The sequence below is a fragment of the Cicer arietinum genome, chromosome 5, assembly GCF_000331145.2.
Source record: "Cicer arietinum cultivar CDC Frontier isolate Library 1 chromosome 5, Cicar.CDCFrontier_v2.0, whole genome shotgun sequence".
NCBI lineage: Eukaryota > Viridiplantae > Streptophyta > Magnoliopsida > Fabales > Fabaceae > Cicer > Cicer arietinum.
The window spans coordinates 20,113,220-20,121,437 of NC_021164.2; the positions used below are offsets into that span (position 1 = coordinate 20,113,220).

Here is an 8,218-nt window from a genome sequence, read left to right on the forward strand (position 1 = left end):
TATCATGAATGAAATACAAACAAAATTAATTAATTAATTTTACAATGAAATATAAGAAAATATCATTAACTTCTTTACTATTCCATAATAGTATTGATAAAATATTTTTCATTTAATTTAAGTTCTTAAATTTTTAATTATTCATTTTTTTTGTATGACTCAATTTGTTGGTTAGAGAGTATAAATAACTTTACTTAATTTTTTTTATACTACATAGAATAAAGGGAATCAACTATTTTTCTTAATAGACATAGTTTGATGTATTTTTATTTATAATTTATTTCATATGAATTAATAATGTAGTAATGATTAATATTTTAAATTTTAGTGCAACAAGGGGCTTATCAACCTATACAAGTAAGCCACCCAAAGTATATTCCAAGTCTAAGTTTAAGTGTGCAATAAGATTGTGATTCATGAGATTGAGAAAGTTATTCCTCACATATTTTAAGTTAACGTATTGAAGTTTTATTACATTTTAGCACTCCAGGAGAGCTTGTCAACGATCTCACATATTTTGCATCAACAACTTCAAAATTTTGTTCAGGACTATAATTATGTTTTTTCACTTGGCCACCTTTTGTATCTATGAAGGCTGCACCATTTTCAAAAGTGTCTCCAACTGAATAAAATTCCCACACATCTTCAATTGAATTACTACTTTTTCTCTATGTCACCTGCACACATTATATAATTAACCAATCAATTAATATAACATATTGAAATCATTTTTGAAATGACATGGTCATAAGAAATTGGTATATATATTGCATGACATCATTACCTCCTTATTCTTCGTTGGTGCTATGAAGAGCTTTGAATGGCTTTTAAGGCTTGGTTCCATGCTTCCACCAATTGCATATTGCACCCAACCAATATAAAGATTGTTTGCAACATGTGCATATCGATGACAAATACTATACATTTTTAATTAATAACCAAGATAATCAATAATTTTTGTCAGTTTTTTTAAGAGAAAATGAAAGATGCATTGTTAGTTTATACCGACCTCTAACAAAAATGTAGTATTTTGTTGTTACATTTTAAATATAGTTACAAATTAAGTTTATGTAATAATATGATGAGTTCTCATTGACAATGCATCTCCATTGAACTTATTTTTTAACTATTAAATTTTGTAATTATTAATTACTTAGGCGTGCGTTGGCGGCAATTAGGCTCAAAATAGTTGTATACGACTGTTACTTTCATGTGCTTGTCTCTTACAAATCCATCATCGTGTCCAAGAAGCATAACTTTATTTTGCTCCCTAAACAAATTATTGGAGATTGTCACATCAGTAGAACCTCGTGTAACATCAAGACGACCATCTTGGCAATCATAAAGCGTGTTATGGTCAATCCAAATCTTTGAAGCATAAACCAATCTAATTGCATCTCCATCCACTTGACCCAATGGCATTATCTTTCCATTGGGACCCATCACCATTTCGAGAGCTTGAGGTCAACAATGATGAACCCTAATTTCGTGGATGATTATGTTTGTTGCCTAATCACAAATAATAAACATATCATTCTAAGTTAAGAAGTGAAAGATATGTGCATGAATAATAAAAGAAGAAATTTAAAAATTATAATAACAATTATAAAATCTAGTATGATAAAAAAAAAATTATTGCCGAAAGTTAGATAAAATAATAGTAATTTGTCTCTAAATTTATTTTTAATTGTTAGAGATGATAAAAAAATTATCTCTATTTTATTGTTAGAAATGATAAAACACATAAATTGCATTTGCATTTGTATCATCTCTAATTTTCATCTCAAATTCAATTCTTTTTTTAGTAATATCAAGTTTGCTATTAATCACTACCTTATAGATCATCAAACATGCATTATTAGTGATGTGAGCATTTGACACTTCGACCATCGACACCTCGACCTTTAATGGTAGTGAAACTACTAATGAGAAGAGGTCTCTCAAGTCTAATGTTCATGTCCCTTTGGAAGGTGATCCAAACTTTACCTTGAATGTTAGAAGCTCGATATCTCAAAGTTACAGGTTGTGGGTTTAAAGGGTGGTCACTAAGATCAATAACTTTATAATGAACGAGGTCTTTACCTATGTTGTTTGTCATTTTTCCTACATATCCAACTGAGCACATGGCAAGTTGTTGTCGATGTTTCCTCCATTCAAGATTAAATCTCCAACATTGATCAATCACATTCATTTTCATGCCTTATATTTTAGATTGTTCGGCAAAACTAACATTTGTAGTAAAAAATGTTACCATCACAACAACTAAAACAAAGTTCCAAAAGGAGAAGTTGATTACTTGATGACCAGCCATGGTTCAATTAATATGCATGTTTATTAATTATATCAAAGATTATTCAAATTGAGTTATTGAGAAGAGAGGGAAAGTATGGAGGAAATGTTTTGCTTAGTTTTTATATTGAAGAATAATGGTGTGAGCTTGTGATTATATAGATTAATGTGGTTAGTGAGATTGTTTGCGGTTTGGAAATTTGTTGGAGTTGTTGTGTCAAGCTAAGGCCAAGGAACCCACTCACTCGTTTTAGAGAGAAACTATAAATAAAAAGAAGACGGTTGATTGTTTAATATCCTAAACTAAAAAGTATTATATTGTAACAACCTTATCATCGAACAATCAATAAAATTTGGACAATAACTAGAGAACATAAATGAAAGAAATAAATACAAATGGGTTAAGCGAATTAAATATTGCCTACCAATTTTGTATTGATATTAAGGATGTTCACCTTAAAATTGATCTAAAAAAAATTACCATAAACCGATCCAAAATAAATAAAAGACTTCAAAATTCCAAAAATGAGATGAAGCGGCACACTCAAAACTAAGTTTTATTGCATAATTTTTTTCTTTTTAAATTAGTTTTATTACTTAATTAAAGATTAGGGATGAGAATAGGTTAGGCTGTCCGACAGATGCCTATGGTCTGGCCTGACCTATTTAATAAAAAGGCTAGACTCAAACTATTTTTAAAGCCTATTTATTTAAACAGGTCAGGTTCATGTTTATAAAAAAGCCTATTAGGCCTGACAGGCCGGCATATATATATTTAATTATTTATTATGTTATTTTTTATTATTATATTAATAATATTATTTCTTATTTTAAATTCTATCAATTAGACAATCACTCAGTAGTCATTCCATATTCGGTAGCCATTCCATATTTGGTAGTCGTTCCATATTCGGTAGCCATTCAATTAGTCAATAACTCAGTAGTCTTTCCATATTTGTTTGAGAGGTAATAATGTTTCAGAAAGAAAAAAAAAATTCTACTCTTTGAAATCAAGAATTATGTTTTATAGTTTAAAGGATGTTTGTTTCAGATTTTTTAAAAATTATTTTTTGTTTAATTATATAGATATGTACATTGATATTGGTATGTGGAGAGCATGTGGTATGAGCCAGACTTTTAAAAAGGTAAGGCCAGACCGAAAAAAAAGCTTATGATAGACCGTAGGCCAGGTTTAGGCCTAAAAAATTAATCGTAGGTCAGGCTCAGGCCTTTCAAAGCCTGACCTGACCTGACCTATTCCCACTCCTATTGAAGATGAGTGATATATAATGAAATAAAACTAAGTTGGTAACAATAACTAGAACCATTACAATCATGCTTTGCTATATTCTCTTCGGAATGAATTACAAACAAAATTATTATTTTTATACAATAAAATAAAATAAATTAGTATTAACTTTTTTACTATTTAATAATAGTATTAATAAAATATTTTTCATTTAATTTTAGTTTTTAACTTTTTAATTGTTCAATTATTTTTCTATGATTCAATTTATTGGATATAGAAAGTAATTTAAGAAATTGACTTAATTTTTTAATAATGGGATTTATTAGTTTTTGTTTATAATTTACTTTAGATTAAGTAATAATGTAATAACAATTAACATTTTTATTTTTAGTACAACAAGGGGCTTATCAACCTATACAAATCAGTCTCCCAAAGCATATTCCAAGCCTAAGTTTAAGTGTATAATAATACTCATTATATTCTCCATATATAAACAGTGGAGTTGAAATAGATTGGAAAACAATTTTCCATCATTTACTTTGTTAATTTGAATCCCATAATTTAGTCTCCAACAGGTGAAATCTATCTGCAGTATACTTCTCTAAATGTTTCTTCTTCCTGAATTTTAACTCAATATATTGATATTTTACTGCAGGGCAACACTACCAATGAATTTGTTAGTGGTCTCACATCTTTGACATCAACATCTTTAAAATGAATTTGTCCAACACTACCAATGAATTTGTCCACCTTTTGTTTCCATGTGTCAACAATTCTATTACAACTTTTTCTCTATGTCATCAAATTATATAACACATTGAAACCATTTTATGAAGAATTTAATAAATTAGTGACTATAAACTAACAATAATATGTAATTTAAAATTATTGTTATTTTTGTTTTAGAGTAGAATATACTCAAGCGTTTATGTGCCTACAGGTAAATAAGTTTGCTTTAATACAAAGGAAAAGTAAAACATTATTGTATAATACAATTCATGCAAAGTATATTGATATATGATACTATTCATAAGATTTTACAACTTCAGAGATGCAATTCTTGTCTTTAATATATTTTAAATGTGAAATTGGTTAGCTTTTTGGGTTCATTGAAGCGTTCATTCTATTGATATATTTTTTAAATAGTTATGTATTTTCTTTATTGTTAAAGTTTTACATTTAACATCTTTATCCTTAAGTATTAGTTCAATTGACAAATCGCGATATTTCTAGATTAGACTTCATGTCTTGAGTTCGAATTGGGAACCTCAAAGTTGTGTGAGACAATTATGGTGAAACTTACCATCTCTTCTAAGATAAAAAAAGGTTGTACATTTAACTATGATATGTTTTTCATTTTATATAATTTATATTAGTTTTGAAACATTAGATTTATAAATTTATGTACTTTTTGACATTTTCAATTTTATATGTTCATCGTAATTCTAACAATCTCATCGTCAATCTAAGAATGCACTAAATGATATTGTGTGTCTTGCGATTTATTACAACATTCATTTGTGAGTGGCAGATTGTTCAAAAGAATGAAATAATTATTCACGTATGCAAATATAGGTGGTATATATAGAAAAAACACAACAAAGTATATAGAAATGTCTTAACCTTCAAAAACCATAAATAATAACAATTCTTTTACATAATAAAAATATTTATTACAAAAAATTGTCAAGTCGAATAAAAATTCAATATAGAACATAACCAAAGTTTATAGTAATGGTATTTTGAATGGATAACAGTTTCAATTACTTTAACTATTGTTTTTTTCTATATAATTAAAATATGAAATGAAATTTTCAAATAATTATTTGACACGGTCCAGAAACATCAAGAGTAGGATACAAAAAATTATAGGCAAGAAAAGTTTGTTGATGATTCATACATAGAAAGTTTCGAGTAAATAGTGAAATAGTTAGAAATTATTTATTTCCAAATGTTTAATATTATTCTTTTTGTTTGTTTCGATTAAGAGAAATGCATTCAACATCGTAGGAGAAAAATTTATGTCCTATGCAATAATAGTTATATATAATGTTGAATAATAATTGACAATAATGAAACAATATTATTGAAGGAACAACAATTGACAACAATGAAACAATATTATTGGTGTAGCTTGGTTGTATTTCATAATGTCATTGCTTGAACTAAAACTAAGAATGTGCAAGAAAGTGGTTGAAAAATATAAGATAGATCTTTATGATGTGTGTATGAAGTTGATATTGCATTGTGATGCTTTGAAGATATTGTATGATTTGTTCTTTTTTGTATGAGTTATTAAAATAAAAGTTTTGATGAGTAATTAAAGCTCTTAAGTGTAATGATGGAATAGTTGTATTTGGATCCACAGGTGATAATGTTTGTGTTAGATATTGGAGAAATAAAATAGAATGCAAAGTAGAAAATGAAAAAAAGTGTGCTTTGGAAGGTGCCACATCATAATTATTTTTTTGAATTGGTAAATATTAAAGGATGTGACATAAATAAAGACGAGTTCTCGCAAATAGAATTTGGGGTTCTATTTTAATATAATATTATAATCAAAATAGGTTTTTTTTTTTAAAATTAAATAAACCACAATATAAAAAAAATCAGGTGTATAGAGTTGGAATCGGAATATATATTCGTGACAATAATGATAATTTTTTCATAGTTAAAACTCAATGGTTTTCTTTGTTGATTATTATGACCTCGTAATTACAGAATATATCAGTTTTTAACAAATTAAAACAATATAGAAAATCAAATACGTCTAGCATACAATTAAGATCGAACATACAATTATACGATGCAAGATTTATTCAGATTCATACACAGCGGAATTATAATACGGCATACAAGATTAACAATTAAAAGTAAAAGGATAAGGGATAGAATGCACCAAGGTTTATCCTGGTTCAGTTGTCAATAAGACAACCTACATCCAGTCCTGACAATCCAACTGGATTTCAGTTTTTTCTTCAATAGAAAGAATCGAGACTTGTTTACAGATTGTCCAGTTTCCTCGAAACCTATCTATCTAACTCAATCTCTTTCCTATTGCTTAACCCCTTGATCCTTGCAGTCACTCGGCAGACTCACATAAAATCAAGTACAGCTCCTTCTTGATGAGACCTCTCACCCAAGAAGATCGCCACCAGTTTCTAGCTGGATTTTTCACAGTCGTTTCTTTACAGAGTATTTGTTACAAACAAAATAAAAGAAGTACAAAGTGTGTCTTCAATCTTGATCAATGTATCTCACAAGAATCTGGTTGTTCAATAAGTGTTTATGAGATCATTGTCTTTTCTCTCAAGAATTCTTTTTCAGCTCTCTTAATGATTATGGATAATCTTTTTGTCTTGATCTGAAAAAGCAATATCAGAATGTTAACAAAATGTTCTTAAGAGTTCTTCAGTGTTTTGAAGTATATTCAAGTGTTCAAAAGTATTCTGATGTGTTTTTGAGAGAATGATTGAAAACTGTTTATATAGTTTCTGAAAAACAACTAATAAATCGATGTACCAATCGATTCATTAAAGTGATAAATAGGCCTAATCGATTTGCCAATCAATTATCGCGAGTCTTGTTTTTCTTGAATCTTGAAACTACATAAACTAATCGATTTCCCAATCGATTCTTTTAAAAACACTTTTCAGTAAATTATGTGCAGACTTATATGAATCGATTGCATAATCGATGTCAGGTGTTTTGTTCCAATAATAAAGTCACACCAATCGATTACTTAATCAATTTACTAAGTCACATAATCGATTCACAAATACACATAATCGATTTGGCCACAAACTAAGAGTTCATTGTGATTTCAAAATATTTGTTTCAATCGATTTGCCAATCGATTGTGTTTAAAACAGGAACTTAGCTTATTTCATGTTAATCAGAGTGCCAATCGATTTGGTACTATTTTTCTGAAAAGTTCTTACCAGTTGTTTAGTTCAATCGATTTCCCAATCGATTGATACCAAACTTAACATGATTGAAATTCTCACAATAGATTGTCCGATTGTGTTTGTCACAGGTCATGTTATTTTTGAAATATTATTTAAGCAATCGATTTGCCAATTGATTAGCCTAGTAAATGGATTGTCACTGTGACTTGCCCAATCGATTTCTCAATCGATTTGTTTCAATCAGTTTTTACTTTTTGGTTTGCACAATTGATGTGCCAATCGATTAGCCTTCAAAACGGGTTGCCACTGACTTGCACAATATTTATCATTGATTGTGCCAGTAGATTGCCTAATCAATTGTGTAACCACAAACAATATGTTTCCTTACAACCCTTTTACGAAATCGATTTCCCAATCGATTTGCTCAGTAGATTTTCAACTTTAGTTGATTTCTTGAGTTCCAAGCAATTGTCTCAAGTATGTAGGGTTGAGTTGTTGTTCCTGAAATCTTGCTCAATTAAAATGTTAGATTTATCATATGATGTATGAACATTGTATGTTTGTTAATTATGTCAAAATTAGGATTAAGAGGACTAAAGTCCAACATTCTTCTATGTGTTTAGCTCTCGAAGATGAAACTTATGAATTTCTTCATGCTTTGCAATGAGTTCAAGAGCTTCTGATAAAATTAGTTGACTTCGAGTTAGACTTCAAATGAATAGTAGAAGTTATTTTATATCTGGAAATAGGAAGACAATGATATATATATATA

The 8,218-nt window shown here is 28.5% G+C and overlaps 1 pseudogene; it reads right to left on the reverse strand.

The window, feature by feature from the left end:
- Positions 1-452: 452 nt before the first annotated feature.
- On the reverse strand, positions 453-2,311 carry LOC101499974 (pectate lyase 1-like; annotated as a pseudogene).
- Between the last annotated feature and the right edge of the window lie 5,907 nt (positions 2,312-8,218).